Consider the following 9,541-nt stretch of genomic DNA (forward strand, 5'->3'; position numbering starts at 1 on the left):
AGGTGTGTTATACTCCTATGTCATGATGTTCGATTTAGCAGTAACAAAATAGATTCATTCAATGTTTAGAAAGTTTTCATTTTGTCTGTCCACATTTCCATTTCCTAGATATAATGACAGGCAGGTTTGTTGAGGTATTTCAGACCCAGACATGATGTTATCAGTTTCGATAAAGTCCACTGCAAGGAATTACAGCTCAAGTAGCAAACGAGTGCAGCTTACATGTCACTAAGTGTGCAGTCGTGTTCTGACACGCAACTAAGTAGAGTATTAAATGCTGGGATAAATCAAAGGACTTCACTAAGACCCAGCACGTATTTCCTTTTCTTCACGACAGCACAAATTCTGGGTAACGAACACGTGCACGTTTCCGTGTTTTTTAAGTGTTTGAGATGTAACACTGCTTTCGTTGTCCTGCACTATTTTAATACTGTCATGGGAGACTTCGGCTGTTGGCCAGTAACATAGCAGCTTGTAAAGTATTCTTAAACACAGAAAATGTAAATGCTCGTATGAAGCAAACAACAGTAGTAAATGAAATGAGTAAATGCTTGTTTTGTAATTTAGGGTCAGTTTTAACACTGTCACATGAACGTAGCAACACTGATTTAACAATCTTGTTTTGGCGAAGCACATATTTTCTTACATAAGACAAATCAGTTAACATTGTTACCACTTTTTTGAGAAAGGTGATGGTATCTCCAACAGAATTCTCAATGTACTGCAATAAAGAAATTGTCAGTCAAGGACCTATTCATCATACCAGCTTCTAAATACCAATAATGAAGATCGCGGTGTGATTCGTCATCAATATACTTGTGTGTATATGAATATGTGTGGGCTTTTTTAAATATGTAACGCTTGAAGTAAGTAATGAATAATGTCCATGCATAACACATTTTTACATCGGCTTAAACACTGAACACAGTCTGATACTAGTTTTAACAGGGTTACCAAACAGGACGTAAGTTTCGCTACGAGATGTCAGATAAAGTGCGTTGTTTATATTTATGATAATGAACCTTCCCACTGGCCCAGTGTGCAGTCAGCATGGGGCTAGAAGAAAGCTGTCGATATTTCTGATCCAAGTGTTTCAATACCACATTTGAGATCGATATGTCTGGTGGATTGAGTGTGCGTCAGGAAAAGGATCTGATGAGATCGTTTTAAACCTTCTGCAAACCACCAATGCATCGTGAAGAAAGTAAAGATAGTTTCATGGGACAGAAAATCTTATTTATTGGTCTGTGAATGCTTTGAATAAAAGTACTGTGGGATTTTCACTACCCCGTCAAGAGATGACTCCAGCACAGGACACTAACTACCCTGGAATGAACCTGTGCTAATACAGCCAGAGATAAGCTTACATGCAGTAAAACACACAAAAATCAATCACAACTCTATACAAAACCCTCTCGTCAGTTTTAAAGTAATACTTCACATTTGAGAATTCGTATATGCTGACAAAATCAACATAAGTAGAAAGCATTTAAAATATAAATATAATATTTATGTGTAGGTTCATTAGATCTTTATCATTCATTAAATCTTTGTCACAGTAAGAAGAACCACTCTCACTATGTAAGAGTGAGTGAGCTGATTTTCCGTTGTTTTCAGCCATATTCCAAGCGATATCACGACGGGGGACACCAGAAAAACGGTTTCACTCAAAGAATCCATGTTGGGACTCGAACCCTGGTCTTCGGTGTGATGAGCCAGCGCCTTAACCACTAGGAAACCCAAATCTCCATGAAAGAAAACTGGTGTAGAATAAATGCTCTTAATGAGCACCTGATCCAGTACAATAGCTGTTGAATAAGTCATGTTTGTACGTCGGGTTCGAATCACAAACCGGTTTCAACTCATGAAGCCACTTCCTTGTGTTCTCTAACATGATTTAGCTAAAGGTTCCATTTAATATTTTTCACGCAGTCGGTGTTTTGTTTGTTTGTTTGTTTGTTTGTTTGTTTAAACGGGACCATTTGCTGGTAATTTACTTCAGTTTTCCTTCAGCTCAGTCAGCCGTTTTTGTTCAGATGTCTTTTCAGCTGACTCAACTCAACGTATATTTCTAATGTGCCCAAATATGGTGTCCATGTTAACCCAGTTTTCATTGCAAATTGTCAGAGTCTCGCCGTGTTCGTTCAGCCATAACATTGCTTTGCGTGTTTGCAAGTACCGCGAAGTCTACACTCATTGAACTGAGAAGCGTCACGATTTTAGCCTTCCTGGTCATGAACCACACTGTCTGTGACCACAAATCCAAACGGGTTGTCCTCTATTTGTCTACATCCAAATCCGTCTACAGTATTAAACCTCATTTCATGGTCTGTTGACTGTTAATAACGTAATGAAAAAACACCTAAGTGGTCCACCCCTTGTGGCAGGTGCTAATTAGAGGGTACCAGTTGGAGAATATATTCTACAACAATATTATTCCCTGGCAAGGGTTTACTTTTTTTAACATGTAAAAAACCCTGTCCGGTTTAATCCATGAGGTAATGTAGGTTTATGAAATTTGTGTTTTTTCCATCCGTGAAGGGAAATATTATTTGCCCACAGCAAATAAAGGAAATAGAATTGCTACATAAATTTTGAATGCATTTCGACCATCTATAAATTGTATTTTAAGCATGGTAGTGCAAACTAGCAACAGCGATCGTTAGTGGCTGTACCCTCAAACGGGGCTGATGTAACGTAAAACTATTGTCCTCCCGAGAGGACACGTAGGTCCTAACAAAATTCATAGTCAATTTGGCTGAACCATACTTTTTAGTCGTAGTATTTCTGTTCTTTTAAATTCTGGCTAAATCATCACATCATCGCCAGTGTCTGAAGGGATGGTGTAAATCCAGCTAGGGTTCATGCAGTTAGCAAAAAAAATGTGAAAGAAATGGACACTCGCATGGTGATCTACCTTCAGTTGTTGGTGATGTATAGCCCGTGTTTTATCTTGTTTTGTTCAAATAGTGCTATCACGTTTACCGTTCCACATTAGGTTTAACTGTAACTGTGACATTCAACGTATTTTACTGGCCTTTGACGACAGTATCTTATAATATACACATATCCCATTTCAATTTCAAATCTCCTCTTCGTTACGATATGGCTGAGATATTGCCGATGTGACGTTAAATATTAATTCACTCACTCAAATCTCCTCCCGTTACGTCATGGCTGAAATATTGCCGATGTGACGTTAAATATTAACTCACTCACTCCCTTAAAAATGTGTCTCTTCACACGTCAGATGCAGTCACATTGATTTGAAACACAACTGCATACTATTAGAATAAGGCTAATTTCTGCAGTTCTCATGTATAAATATGTCAAGTGCGTGATCGCCCATGTACATTAGCCCATAAGAACTCTAACAGAACAAAAGATGAGTGGAATACTAGTAGTTAAATTTACACGCCCATGGGTATCACTGAGTAAAGGAGAAACTGAAACTGAAACTAGACGACACGGAGGTAAGGAGTTCTCACACGGAACAGTCAGTGAGTTTCCAGAGGGTACTGTGACGATCCTGGGAGCAAGCAACCAATAGGAAAAAGGTCACAGACATGTCTTTGTCCGTGCTTCCTGTACTAGTGGAGGTTTCCTGTTGGAGTCAAAGATAAGGTCGACAGAGGTGAGTGAGTGAGTTACTATTTAACGTCACATCGGCAATGCAGCCAAATCCTGACGAGATCAAATTATAGTTACATTGCATATAAAATATATCTGAAACTTAAACCCTGTTGACGAAGAACAGTAAAAACACTTGTCTAGTATATCACAGACATTCATTTAAAACTAGTAATTAAATCTAAAACAAGATAATTATAGAGGACAATACGATGTGAAAACGGGGTATGGATTTGCTAACAACTGAAGGTAGATAACCATACTAGGGACCATGGGGACTTACAGTACTTTTATTTGCTTGCTGCATGGGTCTTAGCTGGAATTACACCATCCCTTCCGCTGCCTGTAAGTTCGACACATCTAGCCATACATTAAAATACACATATATGCTACGATTAAAACAGTGGGCAGTATCGATTGACTTCGAATGTTTTGTGACTTACGTACCCTCTCGGTAGGACAAATTTTTTACAGCACTTTAACCCGCTTTGAGGAAACACCCACAAACAGAGTTTAACTTACTAATTCAAACTTCCCATGATCAAATATCTCTCTACTTAAGAATCAGTTAGCAATTCCAATTCCTTATAAAATGCAATAACTAAATATTGTTAAAAAGATCCTTCATAGTTCGTGAGTTAAAATACATATTCCATGTGATGGAATATTCAACACAGTCAAGAAGGACATGCTTGACCGTGATTCTTTCATTACAAGGGATGATCTTCGCCTTTCAATAAAAATTCATGAATATATCTAATATGGCCACTTCGACACCATCGCATAATGACCTCTTCAAGTCTGGACTGACAACCCAAGTAGGTGTAACCAGTATGGGGTTTTATTGCAAGTAATTTATTGATGCCCACCTGTGTGTCCCATTTCTTTCGCATCAGACCACGGATATAAGATTTATAATTAATGGTAGCTTTATATTCAGTGTATGGAATATCACGAATGCAAGCTCTAATGCTAGCTTTGTGACCAGAGTATGGGATAACAAGTGGTGTCACAGGGTTTTTGAGTGCTGCTTTAGCAAAATCAGCCATTGTATTCCCAGAAAGACCATGGCTGTGTAACCAACGAAAGGTTGGCCAGTAGCAAGATCATTATATATTTCTATAATTTCAATTGAAAGTGGATGCTTCCAGGATAAGTATTTAATAGCCTGAAAACATGAAACAGAGTTAGAAAATATTGAATATTGTTTATGGTTAGGATGTTTTAGAATATATCTCAAAGTTGTTAATATGAGATTTGCTTCATCTATAAATATATAGCTGCCATCTGGTAATAGTAAAGATATTATTCTGAATCCAACAACAGTGGCACAAGCTACTGCGCCACAGTCCTTGGGTCCATCTATAAACAAGGATTTGTAATTGCTGTATTTACTTTTTGGATTGATTATATTCCTGTTTATGTTGTAATTCGTTTCGGATTTTTTAAATGCAGTTAATGTTAGGTCAACTTGTGGCCTAACCAACTGCCATCAGTAACAAAATGCTTAAATCTGAGCCTTAGAGTCGGAACAAGAGATTGTTTGTTGTGAAAATCCTCATAGAGGTACCTGGAGACACAGATATATATTTGCAGGGTGTGACTCATTGGGATATTCTTTTGTTAGATATTGTAAGGCTAATTCTATTCGGTGCTGCTCAAGAGATGGTTCATCAGCCTCGAACACAGGCAGTCAACTGGTGATGTTTGAAAGGCGCCTAGACAAAGTCTTAGACCTTGGTGGTGAACAGATTCTGAAAAGGTTTAGGTTCCTTTGCAGGCTCCACCCTATAAAATGGAGTCATAATCAAGTTTAGATCGTACCAGTGATCTGTATAAGTGAAGGAGGGTAATTTGATCACCTCCCCACTTAGAATTGGAAACCGCCCTTAACAAATATAGTGCATTCGGGCATTTAGCTTTCAGTTATTTACTGGGTGACAAGAACGTTAAATGGGAATCGAAAATATAGCCTAAGAAATGTCCCTCCTTTACAACTTTGATGGTAGTGCCATTTAAAGATAGTTCAGGGTCCTTATGCGGTTTATATTTTCTACAGAGCGTAGACAATTTGACTTGAAAGGGCGACAGAGGGCTGCCATAGAGAAACCGCAATTGCAACGCATTCCGTGTGTGGGTATCAAGATAGGGGCCATGTAGGAAGCGTATGTACTTTAAGTCCCCATGGCCTTTAGTATGGTGATCTACCTTCAAATGTTGACAATTACAGTCTCTTACCTGTTGTTATGTAGTAGTAGGATCTATAGTTAAAATGTTTTCTATTTAATTACTAATAACTGTGATAATCTAGTTGCATTACTGTCCTTCCTTGACAGTTGTTTATGTTTACACATGTAATTTACCATTACTTAATAAATTACTATCTGACATATGAGAGGATACGTATATTTACACAAATCTTTCAATTTAGCTCTAGGACAATTTTCATCGTAGTATACTTTTTGTTCTAAGTTATGTATTAATATAAGTGACCCGTGAGGGTCCGGGGTAGAATAGTTCTTCAGAGACCCATGCTTACCATAAAAGGCGACTATGCTTGTCCTAAGAGAAGACTAATGGGATCGGGTGATCAGATTTGCTGATTTGGATGATACGTGGCAGCCGTTCCCGGTTCCGTGGATCCTTGGTCCTGCTGTTGATCACTGGATTGTCTGGTTCAGACCCGATTATTGACAGAGCACCACCATGTAGATGGAATATTGCTGAGTGCGGCGCAAAACTAAGCTCACTCACTCAGTAACTATCAATTGTACTTAATAGTTCTCGTCACGATGTAGCTGAAATATTACCAGTGTGCCGATAAAATATTAACTCGCGGACTCACGGACTCGTGGGTGGGTGAAATATTTGTTCAACCCTGCTTTTGGTCCTGCTAGGTCCCATGTTCAATGTCCCATGTCACACTGTACGGGTATATGACCTTGACTTCCTGGACAACAAACAGCCCAACTCTAACAAACTTGCATCCGCGTATAGATGAGACAAAGGTCTCACGATATCCTCCTTCCACAACTGGAACACAACAGAGTTAATATGGCTGTTGCCCAAGGTGACGTTCGACGAACGTACATTAAATGTAGGATGTTCAAATGATTGTAACTAAATCTCTCATTCGGGTATGAGTGGAGACATAGCAATGTCGTGTTACCAAAGTCATTTACTGTGGTCAAGGTGCTGGTCACATCGTGGAGTTTGGCACGAAATATTACCACCCATAGTTGTAACCATCGACAATTACACAATCACATCTGACTACGAGGGTCCTGACATGAACAAATTCTGACAACAAACATCATGAAACGATCCTTATGCTCTATTTCAACAGGCGCTGTTTACACAGTATTTTCATTTCATCATTCTCGTTTAGAGACAAATGGGCTGTAATTACACAATGCCATTTAGAAAGTGGTCAAATGTAACATATGTCATATTTGGGATTTCACTTTCTTAGTAAACCCGCACCCTCAGAGTCAGGCACCTACTCGCCAGCACACAAAGTCAGCCGCCTAGCCCGCTCAGCCACCGCGACTTCCACAAAAATGAAAGTCGGACAACTGGTAGTCTAGACTGCGTACTAGTGGAAGTCGCGGTGGCTGAGCGGGCTAGGCGGCTGACTTTGTGTGCTGGCGATTAGGTGCATGACTCTGAGGGTGCGGGTTCGAATCCCGGATGGGACTCAACCGAAAAAAAAAGTACTAGAATTTGTACTTTACTAAGAAAGTGAAATCCCAAATATGACATATGTTATAAATGGGCTGTAGATACTAAAGCTCATCGCCGAAATCATTGTATTGTTTACCATTCGTGAAAAAGAGTGGTGCGGTTAGGGTTTTAGACATTCCTGCTTACCAGATACCCAGTGTGTAACAACATAACATTCGTAATCCAGGCTCACCAGCGCATTATCAACACCGTCAATGATCCACAATATTATTAGGTCCATACAAGGATATATAGCAAAAAGCACGTCAAGCAACAAACATTGGTATCCGGACAAAACTAGATTCTGAATGATATGCCTATTAGAGAAAGGTAATTCTGGCAATGTTGGTTGTAATTCCTTTAACAGTTTACTGGGACATGTCTTACAGACTGGGTGATTTTACGACGCAGTGACAACCCAAAAAGCGTGTGAAACGGCCTTAAATGTTCTAATATGCTTGCTTCGTGATAATGGGTTAACTAAACATGCTGTAACATTACACCATGTCCCATAGTGCTAATTTGAGGCTGCTAAGATGTATGCAATATGTGTCATTGTTTGAAAGTCATAGCAAATATGAAAAATGGATGGTCCATTCGAAATATTGTCAACAGAAGTTACTGACGAACCATTTTATTGCAGCGAAATAAAGGAGAAGAAAAGCGGTTTTAGGTGAAGTGAAAGATACTTCAGTTATTGTCTTACGATTGCATAACCTTTATATTTATGCTTTCAATAATATATTTTAAGACAAATTAGGACCAGTGCTGCCAATGAGCGATAACAGTCCACTGCGTTTATTTATTGATCAGTGGTTTCTCATAAGAACATGGATAAATTAGTGTATCACTAGATACCATTAATTTTCCTCTTCGTGGCATATTAAAGTTGAAATAATGTACCGCCTTAGATATATTCTGAAAAAGGGCCATCAGTGAGTGAGTTAATATTTAACGTCACATCGGCAATATTTCAGCCATATCGTAACGGGAATATTTATCACTGAAATGCAACAAATATCATAAAACCCTGTCGACGAAGGACCGTCATACAATTAGAATATCACAATTAGAATTAAAACTAGCGTGGAAAGTTAAAACCAATACCACTATTTAGACAATACAATATAAAAACCGGTTCCAGATTGCCAATAATTGAAGGGAGATCACCATAGTAGGGCCCATGGGGACTTACAGTACCTTTGCTTCCTGCATGGACCCTAGCTGGATTTACACCATCCCTTCAGCTGCTGGCGACTGTATGCAAGATTAGTCACAAATTAAAATGACACATATTCTACAGCCGACAAAAGGGCTATCCAGAAACACTAGTAATGATGACTGGTCTCGCGTCGGGGTATCACAGATACTAACAGAGGAATACATTGAGGCACTTTAACAAACAAACAAATTCCTTAAAGATCTTAATTTTATACCCCTGGGTCACAGTAATAAAGAGATAGTTATAAACGTTCTTTGCACATGATTTCTCGGTCTTGTGATGACAGACTGGTGAGTCTGTTAACAGTAAGCTGTCTCAAGTATATCTTAAGAAAATTGTCGTTTTGATATCGTCTTGACCCATTTCGACAAACTAGAAAATGGTCCTCTAAATATATCATGTTTTTCAAACAGGCATTAGCATAAAGGTCTCATTTGCCTTAATGTCTGTCAGTTTGTCGGCAGTAATCGTATTATAGTGGATTAGACCAGTGATCAAAGTCAGCATTCCATCGTGTTCACTTCTCACATTAAACAGACTTTCCGTCATGTAACCTTTATAAAAGCTTTGGGTCCAAGCCATTCACTCACTCGTCACATCATCTTATCATTGTTATCACAACAGAAGGGAAAGAGACAAAAGGGCACTGAGTGAATATTACAGTTTATTTCCGTGGATCAACCATCATCGATGGCAGCTCAACACAAAACACTCAAGTATACAGCATGGGTTGAATCATGTAATCAAAGTTCATATTAGTGCTCAAAATATGATTTAAACGCAAAACAGACAGTTTAGTATGAAGTATTTGGTAATTTCGAAAATTGAAAGTCTAGTCACATGATCACAGCCTGTTTGTCAGTAGAAGTTTACGTCATGCAGAGCGATCACGCAAATAGTGAATGTTTTGATATCGCATTTGAAGATGATTGCATGGATCAACCCAGCAGTTGGTGCAAGGTTAAT

The sequence above is a fragment of the Haliotis asinina genome, chromosome 14 (genome assembly GCF_037392515.1).
Source record: "Haliotis asinina isolate JCU_RB_2024 chromosome 14, JCU_Hal_asi_v2, whole genome shotgun sequence".
Lineage (NCBI taxonomy): Eukaryota > Metazoa > Mollusca > Gastropoda > Lepetellida > Haliotidae > Haliotis > Haliotis asinina.